Source organism: Pleurodeles waltl, chromosome 6 (genome assembly GCF_031143425.1).
Source record: "Pleurodeles waltl isolate 20211129_DDA chromosome 6, aPleWal1.hap1.20221129, whole genome shotgun sequence".
NCBI classification, from domain to species: domain Eukaryota; kingdom Metazoa; phylum Chordata; class Amphibia; order Caudata; family Salamandridae; genus Pleurodeles; species Pleurodeles waltl.
The window spans coordinates 1,361,855,410-1,361,875,905 of record NC_090445.1 but is presented as its reverse complement, the minus strand read 5'-3'; the positions used below and the strand labels follow the sequence as shown (position 1 = coordinate 1,361,875,905).

Sequence of the window (20,496 nt, the reverse complement as noted above, 5' to 3'; positions counted from 1 at the left end):
GGGCACCAGTCCCCCTCCAGAACCAGTGGAGCCTGTTATCCACTTGAGAGACTGTGGCTTTGCACTCCCCAGGATGGTACAGTGGGCAAACCACCCACTGTAGGGACTTGAGAGACTGTGGCTTTTCACTCCCCAGGATGGTACAGTGGGCAAACCACCCACTGTAGAGACTTGAGAGACTGTGGCTTTGCACTCCCCAGGATGGTACAGTGGGCAAACCACCCACTGTAGGGACTTGAGAGACTGTGGCTTTGCACTCCCCAGGATGGTACAGTGGGCAAACCACCCACTGTAGAGACTTGAGAGACTGTGGCTTTGCACTCCCCAGGATGGTACAGTGGGCAAACCACCCACTGTAGGGACTTGAGAGACTGTGGCTTTGCACTCCCCAGGATACATCAATGGGCATTGAGCCCCCTCGTGGATCTGGTGTGGTGCACTCATCCGGCTGAGGTGCCCCCTTCCCTTCCCCCTGAGGTGCCTGTTGTATTTCTATCTGATGCCCCAGCAGTGTTCTCTCTGTTTTGATCAGGTATCTAGTGTGGGCCTCGCCCATGCGTTTTGGGCCCAGTGGTCCACGGACAATGAATGGTGCATTACCTGCACTACTAATCGTGGTGTATATTTTGTTTAATGTGTATATATATATATATATGTAGATATTTGGTTACTGTATTTTGATATATTACAATGGTTCCACTCATTTCCTTTTGTCTTTGCATTCTTCCGGGGGGGTTGGGGGTTGTTACTGTAATGTTTGGATATGCATTGGTGTGTGTGTTGTTGTGGGTGAGGGTCGGGATTGGGGTGGGGGTGTTGCGTTTGTGTGTCCCTGTCTTTTGCCTCCCCCTCCCCTATGTCGTAGGTGCAGTACTCACCGTTGTCTTCGCCGCCGGCGTTGATGATCGTCGTATAGGAGCAGGAACACTAGTGCAGGAAGAATATGGAGTTCTGGCTCCAAGGTTTCTTCGTTCCTCGTGGGATGTGTAGAGGTGAGCGTTTTCCCTTTGAAATGGCTGTTTCCGCCATGTTTTTATCCGCGGTGAATCCGCCCCGGAAAAGGTGGCGGATTGGTAGGTTGTGATACTGTGGGCTGTACTTTGCCTGTCTGTTGTCGGTGACCGCCGCGCTGTTTGTCTGTACCGCCGTGGCGGTCTGAGTGTTAAAGTGGCTGTCTTTGTTGGCGGTTTCCGCCACGGTCATAATTCCAAAATTTTTACCGCCGGCCTGTAGGCGGTCTTACCGTCCGCCAGGGTTGTAATGACCACCTCCGTCACCTGGTGCTTTCCACACGAAAGACGTCTCTATACCTAGAGGTGTAGAAGGCTGGCCTGGTTTGTAGTGGGCACCTATGGTACTTACACCTTATACCTGGTCCAGTTATCCCTTATTAGTGAAATGTAGGCAGTGTCTAGAAGCCAGATTCTCTAGAGGTAGCTGTGGATGAGCAGCAAAGGCTTATTTAGGAGACATGCAAAGCTCATTGAATACCACTGTAGTCACACAGTACTCACACATGAAAGAAAACACTCAGGGGGTGATTCTGACCCCGGCGGTCACGGACCGCCGGGGCCAGGGTCGGCGGGAGCACCGCCAACAGGCTGGCGGTGCCCCGCAGGGCATTCTGACCGCGGCGGTTTGGCCGCGGTCAGAAAGGGAAAACCGGCGGTCTGCCGCCGGTTTTCCGCTGCCCTATTGAATCCTCCATGGCGGCGCAGCTTGGGGAATCTATGGGGATTCTGACACCCCATACCGCCATCCTGTTCCTGGCGGTTCTCCCGCATGGGCACTGCAGGGGCCCCCGTAAGAGGGTCCCAAAAGAATTTCAGTGTCTACTTTGCAGACACTGAAATTCGCGACGGGTGCAACTGCACCCGTCGCACCTTCCCACTCCGCCGGCTCAATTCTGAGCCGGCGTCCTCGTGGGAAGGGTTTTTTGCACTGGGCTGGTGGGCGGCCTTTTGGCGGTCGCCCGCCAGCCCAGTGCAAAAGCCAAAATACCTTCAGCGGTCTTTCGACCGCGGAGCGGTATTTTGGAGGGGGGAAGTCTGGCGGGCGGCCTCCGCCGCCCGCCAGACTCAGAATGACCCCCTCAGTGTTACAAAAATAAGGGTCCTTTATTTTGGTGACACAAATGCCAAAAATAGCATAGAGACTATACTCCCTTAGGAGGTAAGTAATACACATCTTTTATACACTAGTATGTAGAAATAGGTGTAAAAACTGTTGGAAAACAGTGCAATTAGTGAAAATCACACTAGTTAGAAATGGGCCTAGGGGAACACAAACCATATACTAAGAAAGTGAAATGCGAATGTCGGTTTCCCACCTAGGTGAGTGTAGTGTGTAGAGGGTCACTGGGAGTACTAGAAAACACCAAAGGTTAGTACTAGAACCCACCCCAGAGCCGAGGAAAGTAGGAGTAAAACACAGTAACTTTCCTAGAACACACAGAAACATGAAAACAAGATTATGCAAGAACCAGAAGAGACTGAAAGACACCAATGGTGGATTCCTGGACCTGAAGACCTGTGGAAGAAGGGGACCAAGTCGAAGAAGCACAGAAGAGTCCAGGGAGAACAGGAGCTGCTGCTAACCCAGATGAAGGTGCAAAAGAAGAATAACCAGTGAAGAACAGTCAGTACTGCACCCAAGAAGATGGATTTGGGTTCCTCGTTGGTGCTGATGATGTCCCACGCTGGAGGGAGGATTGCAGTCTGGTTTGTGTTGCTGGAGTCCACCAACAAGCCTTGGCACACGCAAAGCTCGTGGTTCGCGGAAAATGGCGCTGCCCGGGACCAGGAAGGACCAGGTGGACCCTACCCAGGAAAGGGAGTCAGAAGGGGCTCTTAGAGAGCCCACAGAAGAACAGGCAGCATGCACACGAGTCCCACAGCATGGGGACAAAGGAGGTTTATGGAGGGATGTAAACAAGCCCTGGCAATTGCAAAACACACAGTGCACTGGGGTACTGTCTTGCGTGGGGAGGCAAGCTCTTACCTCCGCCAAAGTTGGACAGTAGGACGTCAGGACCGTCTGGACCACTTCACTCTACCACCTGTGATGCAGGATCCACACAGATCATCAGGAGAGGGGATCCACATAGCCAGTCGTCGTTGCATTAGGTGCCTGGTGAAGCAGGGGAGTGACTCCCTCACCCCAAGGGAGATTCCTTCGCTCTTCTGGTGCAAGCTGAAGACAGGCTGTCCTCTGAAGATGCATTACCGAGAAACAGTTGCAGTTGCTGGCAGGAGCTGAAGATACAATGTCGTAGAAGTAGTCTTTGCTTATTTGTTGCAGTTTGTAGAGTTCCTGGAGGGTCCAGATGCACTTTCTTTGGTGAGAAGGTGAAGTGGAGGATGCAGAGGATTCCTGCTGGAGTCTTGCAATCCGAATCTGAAAAACCACCAAAGGAGAGACCCTAAGTAGCCCTGAAAGGGGGATTGGTCACCTAGCTGAGTGACCCCCTCTCAGCAGAGGGCTCTGATGTCACCTGCTGGCACTGGCCACTCAGATGCCCCCAGAGTTCCCTGCCAACCTTAAATCCAAGATGGCAAAACCAAGTGACCCTCTTGAGGAGGTGGTTGACAGGGGAGTAGTCACTCCCTTTTCCTTTGTCCAGTTTTGCGCCAGAGCAAGGACTGGGGTCCCCGAACCGGTGTATACTGGTTTATGCAAGGAGGGCACCAAATGTGCCCTTCAAAGCATTTCCAGTGGCTTGCGGAGGCTATCACTCCCAAGCCTGTAACACCTTTTTCCCAAAGGGAGAGGGTGTAACACCCTGTCCCAAGGGAAATCCTTTGTTCTGCCCTCCTGGGCTTGAACTTCTCAAGCAACAGGAGGGCCGAAACCTGTCTGAGAGGAGGCAGCAGCTGGGGATGCCTGGAAACCTCAGATGTCTGTAATGGTAGTACTGGGGGCCCTCTAAGGAACCCCCAGAGTGCATGGAATTATACAAGCAATGCTTGCAAAAGCCTTGGGGTATAATTCCAACATTTTTGATACCAAACATGCCTACGTTCGGAATTACCATTATGTAGCTGGACATAGGTAGTGACCTATGTCCAGTGCACACGTAAAATTTCATCTCCGCAATGTCATTATTGCTGCTTCTATATGCAAATAGGTGCATATATAGAAGAGTTTATGTCTGTACTAAATAAAATCCTAAGAAACATCATGAAAAACCTGCATGCTTTTCCATAAATAACTACATATCAGACCATGTTAAATATTCTGTACACATATGGGTACAGGTTATGTGCCTTTTCTGTATGTCTAAGTGAATTTCATTTTTTTATTTTAAAAATCCCTTGGACCATCCCTCCTCTTTCTGACTGATCCCAAACATTTTTGACTATTATGAACTCCCAAACATCCTTATCAAACTTCCTTCCTTTTTTTATCCAAGTTACCTAATTAACATGTACACATGACTTCTTCTTATAAAAAAACAGCTTACTACTGCCCCTTTCGAATCCACTCCCATCGTTCTATCCCTATTCTAAGCTCACCTAAACACAGAATAAATCAAGACCATAAACCTAACACAACTAACGCACAAAGCAAAAAAATACTAATTTACTTACCATTAACCTCTAATCTTGAGCTCCTGAATAGGGTGCTACTTGCTGCAAAGTGCTTAAATGCATTGACAGAGGTAGTAAGCACTATATAAATACAATTTACAATTACAATTACATTAGAGAATAATCATTGCAAAGATCATGTTATAGGTGAAATTAGGTACTTTACCAGCACTCTTTCTGTGACATTCTAGTGTTTTGTGAATTTGATAAGGGACTTCATTTTTACTTTAGCTACAGGATCTTAGAGTACTCCACTCCTTCTGTCAAAATACAATGTGTGCATGCTCTTTCCTATTATGGATAATTAGCTATATATTTCTCTAGGCATTTCTGTAAACAAAGATTTAGTAAAGCAAGAGATGAACAAATAACAATAATATTCCATTCATATCAGTAAAATAAAATACATAAGCCCGAAAATAATGCACACTATTTCCAGGTGATCATTCCAAATTTGAAATCACAGACAAATATATATACTTTGAAAGAATGTCTGGGGTGTGTGAATAAGTTGACACAGAGGGTGAGGTTGGGCATGGGAGAGGGGAAAACTTAGACAGTGAATATGGTTATTCTGTTGCATTGTAAGGAAGAATATAACATTTCTTAGCTATCTTAAAGGAAGGTTTCAATTCTATAGGAGACGGAGGTGAGGATTATGCTTATTTCTTCCTTTATATTCCACTCAGCAGCCTTAATCGACATAAACATGTCAAAGACTACAAATCCCATAAGTCTCTGCTGCAACCAGGACACAACCATAGAGACAGCCCCATAAGAATAGCAATCCAGGACCACACTTCCTCATTCTTCCAGAGTGCTGCCTGATCCAGGTGTCTTTCAAAAATCCTGTTTCTGATCCAATCCTATAAATGAAACAAACAAAAATAAACATGAAAGTACTCAAGCAATTGCCTAACACTGTATACCAAGAACACAGAGAGTCATTAAACAAGGAAAGGCAATTAAAAGCAATATCAATACTGTAGTATTAGACACACAATACCATGAAACAGCATAATAACTGGAAACAAATTGTATACTTATCCTAATTGTGAGAAAAACATGAAATCGGGAGGGTAGAACAGGAATAAAAATCTGTATGGGAGGGATAAGTCCACCTCCATGTCTTTGATAGAATTGAAACTTTCCTTCTCGATAGCTAGGGGAAATTTTATATTGCATTTCAAAGCTGGAGGCTCAAATAATGGTCATTTAAAGCTGATTGACTGCAAGAGCAGCCATGCTGGGAATTGGTTTAAAATAAAACGTCTTAAAAGTAGACTCTGACAACCAAGCTGCTGTTCTGAGAAAATCTTCAAGTCTACCTCCCAAAGAAAAAGCTTTAGAAGCCACTGCACCCCTTGTAAATTGGGCACCAAAGGAGGATGTGTCAATCTCTGCTTCTTGAAGAACTCATCTAACTCAACAGAGAGTGTTAGGAGCAGAAACTGGTTTAAAGAACTTTTTAAGGGAAAGAAGCAACTGGTCCGTTCCCGCTGGCCGATACTTTTCAGACATGCTCTCATGAACTCTCAGAAAAGAGACCACACATAGCGTAGGGTGACTCAGGAAAGAGGGGTTAGAAACCACTCTGGTAATAGGTTTGGTATGTCTAGAAACCCTGAAAGAAACTCCGTCCAGAGTAAACATATTTCCCATAAAGTCTAAAGCCAGAACATCTGACACTCTTTTGTGAGAGATTAGGCATAATAACATCACCAACTTACCTGAAAGTGTCTTTCAGGAAAGATATTGATTGTCCTGCCAAGACTGAAACATCTGCAAAACTACATTAACATCCCAAGAGTGGAATGTAGTGGTTCTGATGGAACAGACAATTGGATACCTCTCAGAAGGCGACAAACAATAGTATGTTCCCCTGCTGGGAAATCATGAACAGGAAAATGACCAGCTGAAATAGCAGATCTGCTTGCATTAATAATACAGTATTTAAACCCCCTGTCTTCTAGTTCAGACAAGAAATTGACCTCTTGCACTGCATCTGCTGCTACGGGATCCAAATTCCAGATCCATAACGCTTTAGGGTAGAGTCGGACCATGCTCGCTTGTTAAGGGATGCAGCATGTGTGAAAAGGTGTGGGACTTCCCAGCATCCCATGTAATCCTCCAAACCATCAGAGTTAGTGTGCCGTCCTGAACCAGAGGGTGAGAGTTGCCCACCATGTCCCTCAGAATCCGAGGACTCTGGGTAAGTGGGTTTGGAGAAGCCATGGAAAGTTCCAGAACTGGAAACCAGACTTGTGACCTCAAGAGCGGTGTCCCTATGATCACCTCTTCTTTCTGCCACCTGACCAGAGTCGTGAGCCAGGTTATCATCTAAAAGGGGGGAAAAGCATACCCCTGAAATTCCCACCAGTTCTGCAGAAAGGCATCTGTTACTTCCACCAAGGGATCCAGACGCTAGCTGAAAAACCGGGGAAAATGGAAGTTGAGGTGGGACACGAACAGTTCCACCTGAAGAGGACCCCACCGATCCATGATCTGTTGAAAAAGAACAGGATCTAACTGCCAATTACTGTATTCCTTTAGGTGACAGAATTGCCAATCCGCAATCTGATTGAGCCTCCCTGGAAGGTACTCCGCTGTCACTGAAAGATTGTGTTGTAGGCAGAAGGCCCAAAATTCCTTGGCCAATTCCACCAGGACCTTGGACCGAGTGCCCCCCAGTCAATTGATATACCGTACTGCGGAGACATTGTCCATTTTCAGGAGGCTGAAGCAGGACACCCTGTTGGCTGCCAGGCTCTGGCTCACAAAGGATCCACCAAGAAGCTCCAAACAGTTGATATGCAGGGAGTCTTCTTGCTCTGATCACTGTTCTCCTACGGTAATATCTGCACAGCAAGTGCCCCAACCCAGCCGGCTGGCATCAGACTCTATGACTAGGTCTGGGGTGGAGCAGAAGAGGGCCCTGCCATTCCAGGCATGCATTTGATCAAGCCACCAATGGAATTCTGTGTGAGCTTCTGGGCAAAGGAAATCTCCTGAGCACAAGTTAGGCCCTGTCTGAGGTGCTGGGCCTTCAGGCATTGAAGTTCACAATAGTGGAGAGGGCTGGAAAAAGCTGCCTGACTGGACGAGAACGGAAGACAGACTGCCTGTCAAGTTGACGTAGAGAGAGCTTTTCTGTCACCAGCGTCTTCCTCAATTCTTTGCAAATTAATGCAGTCTTCTTCTGGGGCAGATGCAGAGACGGCTGCACCGTGTCAATTTCTAACCCTAAGAAAAACATTTATTGGGCTGTGGTAAAGTCCAATTTCTGACAATTTATGTTGAACCCCAGCTCCTCCAAGAAAGATCTGGTCATCTCCAGTTGAGAGGAAAGGTTGTCCTTGTCTGTGGCATCAGGAGGATATCCTCTAAGTATACTATGGGCCTGATCCCTCTGGCACACAACCATTCCACCACCGCTCTCATCACCTTGGTAAAGCACCAAGGCGATGAGGACCATCCGAATGGAAGGCATGTGAACTCGTAGACTTGACCTCCCTATTTGAGTTGGAGGAACCATCTGTGCGGTGAAAAGATTGGTACAGTGAGGTAGGTGTTCTTTAAATCCAGCCTCACCAACCAATTGTTGGGCAATAGAATATCCCTGAGAAGGTGAATACCCTCCATCTTGAAATGGAGGTATACCACCCACTTGTTGAAATTCCTGAGATTGATGATCAGCCGGAAACCCTTGTCTTTCTTTTTGACAAGAAAAATATTGCTTGCAAAACCCTTGGGATGAAGAATCGAACAGACAATTGCCCCTTTGTGAAGAAGCTCAGATACCTCTTGATCCACCAGTTGAGCACCCTTCCGGGAAAAAAACTAAGGACCGGGAATTGCATGTTGGACCAGGGTCCCGTACAGCTCTGTATGACAGCCTGGTATGGTTTTAAGAACCCATGCATCCCTTGTAATAAAAGCCTACTTTTGACTGAACCACCTGAGTCTGCCCCCTTGCACGCAAGGGGAAAAAGGGGCACTTCTTACCAGAGGTACCTCCGAGTGTGTTGCTAGCACTGCGAAACACTCCCTGGGAGCCACAACTTCTGCTTCATCCTCTAGAGGTATAGAAGCCTCCAAAACGCTTCTGGTCTTTCCACTGGAGGGATCTCTTAGTCTGCTGCTTGTGACGGGTCGAGAAGGAAGTGCCCTCTACCTCTTTAGGCCCCTACAAAAATTTGCTGGTGAAAAATGTTCTTAATTGACTGCTGTGCCTTGTCCAAGGAAGAAAAAGTAGTTACAAAGCAATTAAGCTCTTTAATGAATGGATCACCTAAGAGACCCCCTTTTGCCACAGGGCCTGTCTCAGAAGAGGCTAGCTCACCCAACCTGTGGTCAGTTTTGATCAAAAGTGATCATCTCCTCTCCACAGAGAGGGCACAATTCACATTGGCCAAAAACCACAAGGCTCGAAGGGCCCAACCTGACAGGATGGTAAGCTAAATGAGATTGGCAGATTTAATGGCATCTTCTGCCATGTCCAGGATGTTAGTGAGTGGTCCCAGGACATCCAATACCTTATCCTAGCAACCCCCCCAATGAACGGTTGAAACTTTTCTCAGGGTCCTTGATAAATTTGTTAAAAAAAGTAGTCATTGTGGAGTCAATCTCAGGCATGGAGGCGACCTAATTGGCCAGCGTACGTCTAGGACATTCTGCCCTCAGATGGCCTTGCAAATCTTGGTCTATGGGCTTGCATTTCCGGCTGGGGACATAACTTGACATCTTCTCACCGGAGACCCAATCTGATTAGCAGGGGTGATAAATATCCTCTGGGTTAAGCATTCCCGGCACTGCAAGAAGTCCTGTTCGCCTTCATCATCAAGCCTGGGTTTCTTAGCACTGCCTCTCGGTCGCCATAGTCTACTCGGACCCGGCTCACCTCCAAAGTCCCCATCAGGGTTATTGGAGTCCTCTCTGGCATTGTCATCTGTCCCCCAAGGGAAACAGGAATCGTCTTCAGGGGTACATACAGGCTTGGCATTCGCCCTCGCCTCCTGGACATCAAGGCACCTTATTAGAAAGGCAAGGCAAAGCCGTCCAAAAGCATTGGATCAGAGTAGCTGTACTTAAGCTCTGGTGTCCGGTCAGGTCAAGGTAGAAGGTATGGAGGATACCTGAACCTGTACAGGAGGTAAGGGCCTTGAATCTTCCCTAGCTGGGGATGCAAAAGAACTTCAGACTGCCAGTTCCAGAAGTTGTTGATTCGGGGGTTGTAAAGCCTTAGATACCACCCTCACCAAAGATGCATTTAAAGCATTTTCCAACTCATCATTGTTAGACTTGGCATCATTGGCATGGTCTCCCCTAACTTTTGGCTTCTCCTTTCCAGGTTGTTTCCGTGTGCTGGTCTCTGTTTCTGCTGTTTTTGTTTGCTCTGGACACTTTACCACTGCTGACCAGTGCTAAAGTGTAAATGTTCCCTGTATAAATTGTATGTATCCATTGGCTTATCCATGATTGGCATATTTGATTTACTAGTAAGTCCCTAGTAAAGTGTAATAGAGGTGCCCAGGGCCTGTAAATCAATTGCTACTAGTGGGCCTGCAGCACTGGTTGTGCCACCCACATTAGTAGCCCTGTAAACATGGTTCAGACATGCCACTGCAGTGACTGCGTGTGTAGTTTTAAACTGCCAATCCGACTTGGCAAAGTACCCACTTGCCAAGTCTAAACCTTCCCTTTTTATACATGTAAGGCACCCCTGAGGTAGGCACAAGGTAGCCCCAAGGGCAGGGTGTAGTGTATGTTAAAGGTGGGACATGTACTTATGTGCTTTACATGTCCTGACAGTGAAATACTGCCAAATTCGTTTTTCACTGTTGCAAGGGCTATCTCTCTCATAGTTTAACATGGGGGCTGCCTTTAAATGTGATTAAAGTGCAGATTCCCTTTGCGAGCCAATAGAAATAAGGAGTTTAGGATCTCTGAACTCACAATTCAAAAATACATCTTTTAGTGAAGTTGGTTTTTAGATTGTGTGTTTGAAAATGTCACTTTTAGAAAGTAGGCATTTTCTTGCCTAAACCATTTAAACCATTCTGTGACTCTGCCTGTTTGTGGATTCTCTGTCTGGGTCAGTTTGACAGTTGGGCTGTTTGCACCTCTCCTCTAGAGAGTGACACAAAGAGAGCGGGGATGTAGCCTTCGTATCCTGATGGGCCATCTGGGCTGAGGGGGGAGTGTTCACTTACACCTGAAAGGGCTGTGCCAGTCCTCACACAATGCAGTCTTCAACCCCCCTGGTGTGTCTGGGGCCTGGCCTGGGCAGGATCTTGAAAACAACTGAGGCTTCTCTTTGAAGTAGGCCTACTTCAAAGTCCGAAAGGGGTATAAGAATAGCCAAAATCCCTGAAAATCAGATTACTTCTGGAACCAAGAGGAACCTCTGCCAAGGAGAAGAGCTGGAAATTGGAGGAGTACCGTCCCTTTGCCTGTGACTTGCTTTGCTGGGTTGGCCTGCAGTAGCTGCTTCTGCCTGAGAGAGGACAAAGACTGACTTTTGTGTGACTTCCCACTGGTGAAGAATCGCTAAGGGCTTCAACTGAGCTTGCAACCTGTTGTTGAAGTCTTAGGGACATCAAAGAATTCTCTTTGCCAGCACCTGGGCTGTCTGCTGAGAGTCCTGCCTGCCAAGTGGTTCCTTAACCTGTCTCTGGGCCCTGAAAAGGTGAAGCTGGTGGAAAAGGACAGAAATCCATACAAAGACTGCCGTGCGGCGAAGCTTTCGACGCACCACCGGCCTCGCGGCTGATAAACGACACGCCGCAGGCCTCGTGGCTATAATCAATGCTCCATCTGCATGCGGCTGAGAGATCAAAGCAACGCAGCTGGAGAAACGAGGCGCAACACCCGCAGTGGCTGCTGTTAATGACCTAAGCCCCCAAGCTGCCTGGTTTCTTGACACCGTGTGACCGGATTTCAATGCAACATCGCTGGGCGCAGAAAATCATCGCAAAGCCTGCCCAGACTCGAGGTGCCCATCCGGATCGAAGCATCACTCTCTTGCGGGTGAGAAGAAACGATGAATGCCGACCCGACTGGAAGAGGAACGACACACGGTCTCGCTTGCGACTGAGAAATTGACACATCGCTGGCATTTTTCTCCCCTGTGCGGCTTTATTTTGAAGCTACCAAGGTACTTTTGTGCAGTAACAGCATTCCCACTGTTTTCTAAGGATTAAGGCCCTCATTACAATATTGACGGTAAATGGCGCCTACCGCCGTGCTGAAGGCCGCCAACATACGGTGATACCGCTACAGGTATCATGACCCACACAGAGAAATCCGCCACTATACAGACACCCACACAAGTCCGCCAGACCAAAGGTCAGTGATAAACTGGTGGTACCAAAACCCACACCGTTACACCAACAGGAATACGCCCACAGTATCAGGACCCATGAATCACTGCGGCGGTCTTTCAACCATGGTAAACCAATGGATATAAACACACCACCGCACTCATAATACATACACACTTACAAAACTCCATCACATTGGACAATTCAAACTACACACACCTGACACAACAACACCCACCCACCCACCCACACCACTATAAAACACACACCTATATTACCCACAACCCTTTCAACAAAAAAAAAGATAGCTAACAGAGAGAGAGACAAGCCAGGAGCACCCACTCAATCTGAGCCACAGAACACCATCATCCATACACCATCCACGCACCTCACAGCACATACCACAACACATCACCCCACACATCCTCACACATACCACTCACACCACATCCATGGCACCCCAAAGACACCCCAGTTTTTCAGAGGAGGAGCTAAGGGTCATGGTGGAGGAAATCATCCAGGTAGAGCCACAGCTATTCGGATTACAAGTGCAGCAGATGTCCATTGCAAGGAAGATGGAGGAGGGTTGTGGACATGGTCAACGCCGTGGGACAGCACCCCAGAACAAGGGATGACATCAGAAAGAGGTGGAACGACCTACGGGGGAAGGTGCGTTCCGTGGTTGCAAGACACCAGGTAGCCATACAGAGGACTGGCGGTGGACCCCCACCTCCTCCCCTACAACTAACAACCTCGGAGAAGCAAGTCTTGGCAATAATGCATCCTGAGGGCCTCGCAGGAGTAGCAGGAGGACTGGACTCTGGTAAGTCAAATCTTTACTACTGTGTCCCCCACCCTACCTGCATGCCATCACAAACTCCTACCCTCACCCCCATCACTCCACCACCTGACAAATACCCCATGAACAGGAGACCTTGGGCCAAAGACTGGCCAATTTGCAGGAGACCCAGCGGCTGCAGGAGGGATAGTACCTGGGGATCATGAGGACCTGAAGGACATCCACACTATCCTGGTCACCATTGCAGGGGTGCTGGCTTACATGGCCAACACCATAAGGGAGGCAGTAGCACACCAACAGGCCCCTGACACTAGCCACACCGAAGAACAGCCCTTCACCTCCGCCGGCACTATTGGACAAGAGGCACCACCACTGGAACAACAGGCCACCAGCACCCCACCCCCTGCAGAAGGAGAACCACCCCGCAAACGGTCCATGCGATCCAGGCAGAAGACAGAGTACATTGCCAAGACCCCCGCCAGAAAATAAGACTCTCCTGATTGTCACCTTTGTGTCCCACTCTGTTACCCTGTCCGCCTTGAACTGCCATTGCTCCCCTTCCTATGCCCCATTGGACAATGCATCTGTGATACAAAGAGACTGGACTCTAACTGGACATTCTTCCACCATCACCCAAGCCCATTGCACATCCCCCTCAACCTCTTAGCACTTAGTAAACACCCTTGGAACAAATACAAGTCTGGAGTCTGTCAATTGATTGAAAAATGTATTAGTTCAACAATCTGTAAATATTGCAATTCATATGTACAGTTCTATATACATTGGTATGACCTGTAGTGGGCAGCAGTAAACACACCAGGAGACAGAGTGGGGCACAGAGATCTGAAAATAGAGATGCCAAAGGGTACAGTAAGTGGCCATAGAAATAGGGAAATCATGCAGCCATGTCCAATGTCCAACACAAAACTGCAATGTGAAGTGAAGTTACAGTGTCTTACCTCTGTGTCACTGGAAGTACTGCTGTATGAGAGAACGTCTGTTGTCCACATCTTTATCCTCTGCCTCCTCTTCCTTACTGTCCACAGGCTCCACCGCTGCCACAAAACCATCTCCAGGCTCATCCTCCTGCAGAAAAGGCATCTGGCGTCTCAAGGCCAGGTTTTGCATCATGCAACAATGATCTGGCATACCTTCTTGGGTTACTAGTACAGGGATCCTCCTGTCAGATGGAGGCACCTAAACCTGGCCTTCAGGAGGCCGAAGGTTCTTTCAATTATCCACCCTGTTCGCCCATGTTCCTCTGCCTTTGTTCTTGCATTCCTCACTGGGGTCAGTAGCCAAGAGAGGTTGGGGTAACCAGGGTCACCTGCAAATATCGAGGGATACCTGTTAGCCACACACTCACCCTTAGGGACAACCCCATACCCATACACCAATATATACTGGGTGGGGACCTTGGGCTCACCTATTAGCCACACCTGGTGCCTCTGGAGTTGAGCCATCATATATGGGATGCTGCTATTCCTCAAGATAAAGGCGTCATGCACAGAGCCAGGATACTTGGCATTCACATGGAAGATGTACTGGTCCGTAAAACACATCATCTGCACATTCAGAGAGTGATAGCTTTTTCTGTTACTGAACACTTTCATTTCTCCGGGGAGGGACAAGTGCTACATGGGTACCATCAATGGCACCAATGATGATGGGGATATGCCCCAGGGCATAAAAGTCAGCCTTCACTGTGGCCAAATCCTCCACCTGGGGGAATACGCTGCGCAAGTGTTTCAGCAGGGCAGAGAACACTCGGGTCAACACATTGGAGAACATTGGCTGAGACAGCCCTGATGCCACGGCCACTGTTGTTTGGAAGGAACCACTTGCCAGTAAATGGAGTACTGACAGGACCTGCACTAGAGGGGGGATACCTGTGGGGTGGTGGATAGCTGAAATCCTCAGCGGTTGAAGTCTAGGGAGGAAAACGGTGAGCAGAGGGTCATATTCACACATCTATTGTAATGATGATGCATATCTTCATTTACAGAACCAGTATGTGAATCTGAGAGTCAGTTGATGTGCCAATGTCTGCTGTGACGCAGTTAGGTGCCACGACCTGTGCCCCACTGAAATGGCGGTTGCCCCACCTGTGAGTAGGGACAAGTGGAAATGAGGTAATTCTGCTGCGTTGTGCGACGTTGCGGTCAGCAGTCGATGACCGCCGCGCAACTTCTCATTGGTTAACATTAGGCCCTATGGTTTCCAGGAGCCAATGGCGATGTACGCCGATGGTGATGGTACACACCGCCGCAGACGTGACCGCCATTTTCTATCTATTCACTCACTTGCTACCTGACCTTCAACAGGAGAGGACCTACACTGCAAATGCTGCTGTGACCTGTGTCTGGAAGCGACAATGGCTCATGTGTCTGGGGAAAGGGCCCCTGACTTCACTTCGGAGGGGTTGGAGAGACTGGTAGATGGGGTCCTATCCCAGTACACTTTACTCTATGGTCCCTCAGACAAACAGTTGAGTACACTGTGAGCATGATGAGTGGGGCATGAATGTATGGAGTGCTTTGTGTGTAAGCCACATGTATGGGGGGGCTAATGTGTCCTGGGAAGAGTGCTGCATGTATGGTGGTTAATGTATGTGCGTAAGGGGATGGAAGGGATATGGTGGGCCATGAGTATGACAGTCCGGACGGTATGACTAATCCCTTTTCTGCTGTCTTTTTCCTGCTGGTCAGCGCCCATCAGAAAAAGGGTATGCCATCACCAAGGATGTGCAGACCCTGGGGGTCTTTGACAGGTGGAGCACTCACTGCCCCAAACGGTGGCAGGACCTGCGCTGCTGGGCAAGGAAGGCGGCGGAGGCCCACCTGGGGCTGGCCTCCCTACGAGGAAGGGGGGCCCGTCGTACCCTGACTCCCCTGATGTTCCGCATCCTGGCGGTGGCGTACCCAGAGTTGGATGGGCGCTTGAGGGCATCAAAGCAGCCACAAGGGGGTGAGTACAAATTCAGAATCATGACTTTGCGCGTTTTACCTGGGTGGGGATGTGGACTTTGGGTGCACCTAGGCCAGGGCGAACATGGCACGTAGGTCCCTTTTTGAGCAGGCTTTGAAGCACTCCATTCCCAATGGTGTTAGTGGGCATCTCCTACTGGTCAGGGCCCTGTTTGTTTCAGGTGTGCAGCTGATGGCATTATGCTAGGTACCTCATGCACTGGTGACTATCTTTGTAACTGGTAGTGCATGGCCTAGTGCATACAGCTGCTCCCTTTGTTTTCTGTACGCCAAAGGTAGTGTTGTTGCTGGCATTGACCAAGTGTATCCTCTGTCTCTCCCCCCCTTTTGTTTTGTTACCCTGTCCTTCTGTGCATTAGCATCATCTGGCGGAGGAGCAGAGGCACCGGCGACGGAGGGAGCTGCATCCCACATGGGCCTGGAGGCCGAATCCACACAGGGTGAGGGCACCAGTGGGACAGAGGGCTAGGGGAGCACCATGACGGAGACAGGAGGGGACACTACAGACAGCGACTCCTCCTCCATTGGAAGCTCCTTGGCATTGCGGACATCTCTGTGCCCACCCCAACAACAGGTACAGCCACCATCCCCCTACCAGCACCACCCTCCCAGCAGCCCCTTAGCCTGTTTCCCGTGCCCGCTCACCCAGGAGGGTGGGTATCTCCCTCACCCCAGGCAACTCAGGACCTTCCCCAGTCAGCCCTGCTGCCCTGAGGAGGCTATTGACCTCCTGAGATCCCTCAGTGTTGGGCAGTCAACCCTACTGAATGCCATCCAGGGTGTCTAGAGGCATTTGCAACCAACAAATGCATACTTGGAGGGCATTCACTCTGGTGTGGTGGCCTAACCGAGAGCATTTCAGGCTCTGGCCTCCGCACTGATGGCAGACATTGTCCCTGTATCCTCCCCCCTCCAACTTTCTCTACCCCAGCCTATCCCAAGCACACCTTGAGACCAGCATTCACTCACATCAACACACAGAAGTGGCTCAGGCAAACACAAGCACCACACTTCATCTCAGAGGCACTCACACAAACACCATCCCCATGCAGACACACCAACATCCACTGCCTCCACTTTGTCCCCCTCCTCCTCGTCATCCACCTCCCTCCCAGTTGCATCTCCAATCACACCTGCATGCACTACATCTTCATCCACTACCTCCATCACCAGCACGCCCATCACTACACACCCCTCACTGGCAGTCACCACTCCAACATCCATGCACACGTCCCCTGTGTCCTCACCCACTGTGTCTGTGACCTCTCCTCCAGAAGTACACAAACACAAGCACACACCCACCCAACAACCATCTACTTCCCAACAGCATCCAGCTCATGCACCTTCACCCAAACACAGCAGACTGATACCTCCTACAACCACTCCTTCTTCCTCCACTCCCAAACCTTCACCCTCTTCCCGCCCCAATCTCCGTAAGAAGCTCTTCCTAGCAAACACTGACATCTTCCCTACCCCTTCCCCCCCGTCCTTCACCCCAGGCCAGCGTGGCCAAAACCCAGCCCAGTACCTCAGCCACCAAATTAACGTCTGCTGTGCTGTCTGCAGCTGTCAGAGGCTCAAAGGAGGCACCCGTCAGCCCAGCCAGTGTGCCAACAACCCCTGCCAAGGGCAAGAACATTCCGCCACCTGGCAAGGTGAAGAAGGGGACAGCATCCAGCAAGGGGACGGAACCACAACCACACAGCAAGGCCACTTCAAAGACTCCAGTTGCCACACCTAAGTTGACACCACCATCTGCCAAGGGCAGGAAGGGGCACAAAACACCATCCAAGCCACATCAGCCGTCCGAGCCTGAAGGTGAAGGCCTGGTGACTACCAGCACAACTGTCAGCACCACCACTTGCACAGCGGCCAGCACCGTGGCCAGCACCACCACCTGCACCGCCACAAGCACCACTACTGTCAGCAGCAGCAGCCCCAGTGGGCAGCTGTCTGAGGCTGCAGGAGAAGGGCTGGAGCCTCCCCCCACCAATGGCACCACCTGCACCGTGGCCAGCACCGCCACCTGCACCGCCGCAAGCACCGCCACCTGCACCGCTGACAGTAGCACCACTGCCAGCAGCAGCAGCCCCAGTGGGCAGCCGTCTGAGGCAGCAGGAGAAGGGCTGGAGCCTCCCCCCACCACTGGCAGCAGCGGCACTGCCAACACTGTGCAACCGTAGCCTCCGGCAGATGTACTGTAGCCCTCCCCCCATGGATTATCATGCATCCTGGCCACTGCAAATCTCGTGGCTCTGACACCCAGGTGAGGGACTGTGACCTGGCACCCCCCATGTGCTGCATCACTGGGCACCAAGCCCCCTTCAGAACCAGTGGAGAAAGGCATCCACTCACCCTATCCTCGGCAGGATGAAGCACAATGGGCACAAAGCCCCCTTCAGAACCAGTGGAGAAAGGCATCCACTCAGCCTATCCTTGGCAGGATGAAGCACACTGGGCACAAAGCCCCCTCCAGAACCAGTGGAACATGTCACCCACTTGAGAGACTGTGGCTTTGCACTCCCCAGGACCAAGCAGTGGGCAACCCACCCACTTGAGAGATTGTGGCTTTGCACTCCCCAGGACCAAGCAGTGGGCAACCCACCCACTTGAGAGACTTGAGAGACTGTGGCTTTGCACTCCCCAGGACCAAGCAGTGGGCAAACCACCCACTTTAGAGTCTTGAGAGACTGTGGCTTTGCACTCCGCAGGACCGAGCATTGGGAAAACCACCCACTTGAGAGACTTGAGAGACAGTAGTTTTGCACTCCCAGGACCAAACAGTGGGCATGGAGCCCCCCTCCAGGAGCAGTGGCGTAGTACCATCTTCCGGCTGAGGTCCCCCCCATCCCCTTCCCTCTGAGGTGCCTGTGTGTTTTCAGCCTGATGCCCCTGCAGTGTTCTCTCCGTCTTGAGTCAGAAGTCAAGTGTGGGCCTGGCATTTGTGTTATAGCCCAGTGAGACACAAACTATTTTTGTGTGGACATTGTCCCTCATTTTGTATATAGTGTATATATTGTATATACTGTTTATTTATTTAGGGACATTTTTCTCGAAATTTCTAATATTATACTCATTTGACTCCATTCCTTTTGTCCTTGGGTTATTCCAGAGGGTTGCGGGGTGTACATGTAATATTGTTGCATGTGTTTGTGTGTATGGTGTTGGGGGTGAGGGTGGGAGTGGGGGTGTTGCGTGTTGCGTGTGTGTCACTCTCTTTTTCCGCCCCCGTGTACTAGGTGCAGTACTCACTGTGGCCGTCGTCGCCAGCGTTGGTACTCCTGGTAGATGAGAAGATACACCAGCATGGGTAACACCTGTAGTTTGGGCTCCATGGCGTCCTGGTTCTTCCTTGAGTGTTGAGAGGTGAGTGGTTTCCCTTCAAAGTACTGTTTCCGTCGTGCTTTTGATGGTGTGGTAACACCGCGGATAAGCTGGCGGATGGGCGGGTTGTAATGGGGTGGGCAGTACATTGTCTTCCGCCTGTCTGTTGGCGGTTACAGGCAAGGTGTTTGTTGCTACTGCCGTGGCGGTCGGAGTGTTAAAGTGGCTGTATGTTTTGGCGGTTTCCGCCATGGTCATGATTCTATTTTTGTTACTGCCGGCCTGTTGACGGTATTACCACCGCTGTAACACCAACCACCAGGGTTGTAATGAGGGCCTATGACTTTTATTCATTTTAAAATTCATATCTTGACTTGTGTATGTTGGATGTTTGTCCTTTTGGTCTTGTTTTGTTTAGATAAATATTGCCTATTATTCTAAACCTGTGCTGTGTCATTTTGTAGTGTTTTCACTAAGTTACTGTGTATGTTGGTACAAGTACTTTACACCTTGCTTCTGAAGTTAAGCCAGCCTGATCGTGCCAAGAGACCCTGGGGGTGAGTGGGGTAAGCTGAGGGCGAGCCTCCTTTACCCTGACTAGAGTGAGGGTCCTTGCTTGGTCAGGGGGTAACCTGACTGCCAACCAAAGAACCCATTTCTAACACTGGTCATCAGCAGTTGGGATTGGACTTGTATTTGTACTTGACATACAGTGATTAAGTGTACACTACTGTGTTCAGTGCAGACCATTACGTGACCACATATTACTTGTTTTTGTGATTTTTGCTTTTTTCTCTTTTTTTGGATTTTTCCCTACTTCCTTTTTGTGGTAATCCTTCATTGACTTAACTCCATTTGGGAACTTGTTTTTCTGCCTTTGGAACTTTGCACTTTTAACTCTTCATCGTGTCTCAATCTGGAGATGCATCAGCTGGAGCTGTTTTTGATTTAGGGAAACTGGAGAGCTATACAGTTGCCCAGTTGAGGCAGTTCTGCAAAAACCTTGTTTGTCCCAATAAGGGCTCCACCAGGAAGGAGGAGCTGCTGAAGGCACCGAGGGCCTGAGTTACAGTCAAGGAAGCTGAGGGGCATACAGAGGAGGAGGAGGAGGAGGAGGAGGAAGAGCAATCCATACACAGTGGTTTAGTGGGTGGGCCTGTTATGTTCAGGGAAGGGGTCTCCAGGGCAGGTAGCAGTGTGTCCTCTAAAGGTCTGACTCCTGAAGAGTTGTAGGACAGACAGGCAGAGAGGGCTCACCAGTTGGAGTTGGAGTTGGAGAAAATGAGGATGGCCATAGAAGAGAAAAAGTTCTTGTTGGCTCATGAGGTCATCTTCAGGGAGCTGGATCAGAGGAGCCAGTCTAGTAGGAATGGTGGCAGCAATAATACAGTGCAGCTTGAGAGGAGGGTGCACATTCCTAAGGGCCTCGTGAAGGATTACCAGAGGGAGGATGACATACTGTTGTGGTTTAAGGG

The 20,496-nt window shown here is 49.6% G+C and overlaps 1 long non-coding RNA gene across 1 annotated transcript in view; it reads right to left on the bottom strand.

Annotated features, from left to right (window-relative positions):
- Nucleotides 1–4,730: 4,730 nt before the first annotated feature.
- Nucleotides 4,731–20,496, bottom strand: part of LOC138300842 (uncharacterized) — a 273,920-nt gene continuing 258,154 nt past the window's right edge. The window contains exon 3 of the long non-coding RNA XR_011205024.1: nt 4,731–5,455. This is a non-coding gene — a long non-coding RNA (uncharacterized lncRNA). The remainder of the gene's footprint in view (nt 5,456–20,496) is intronic.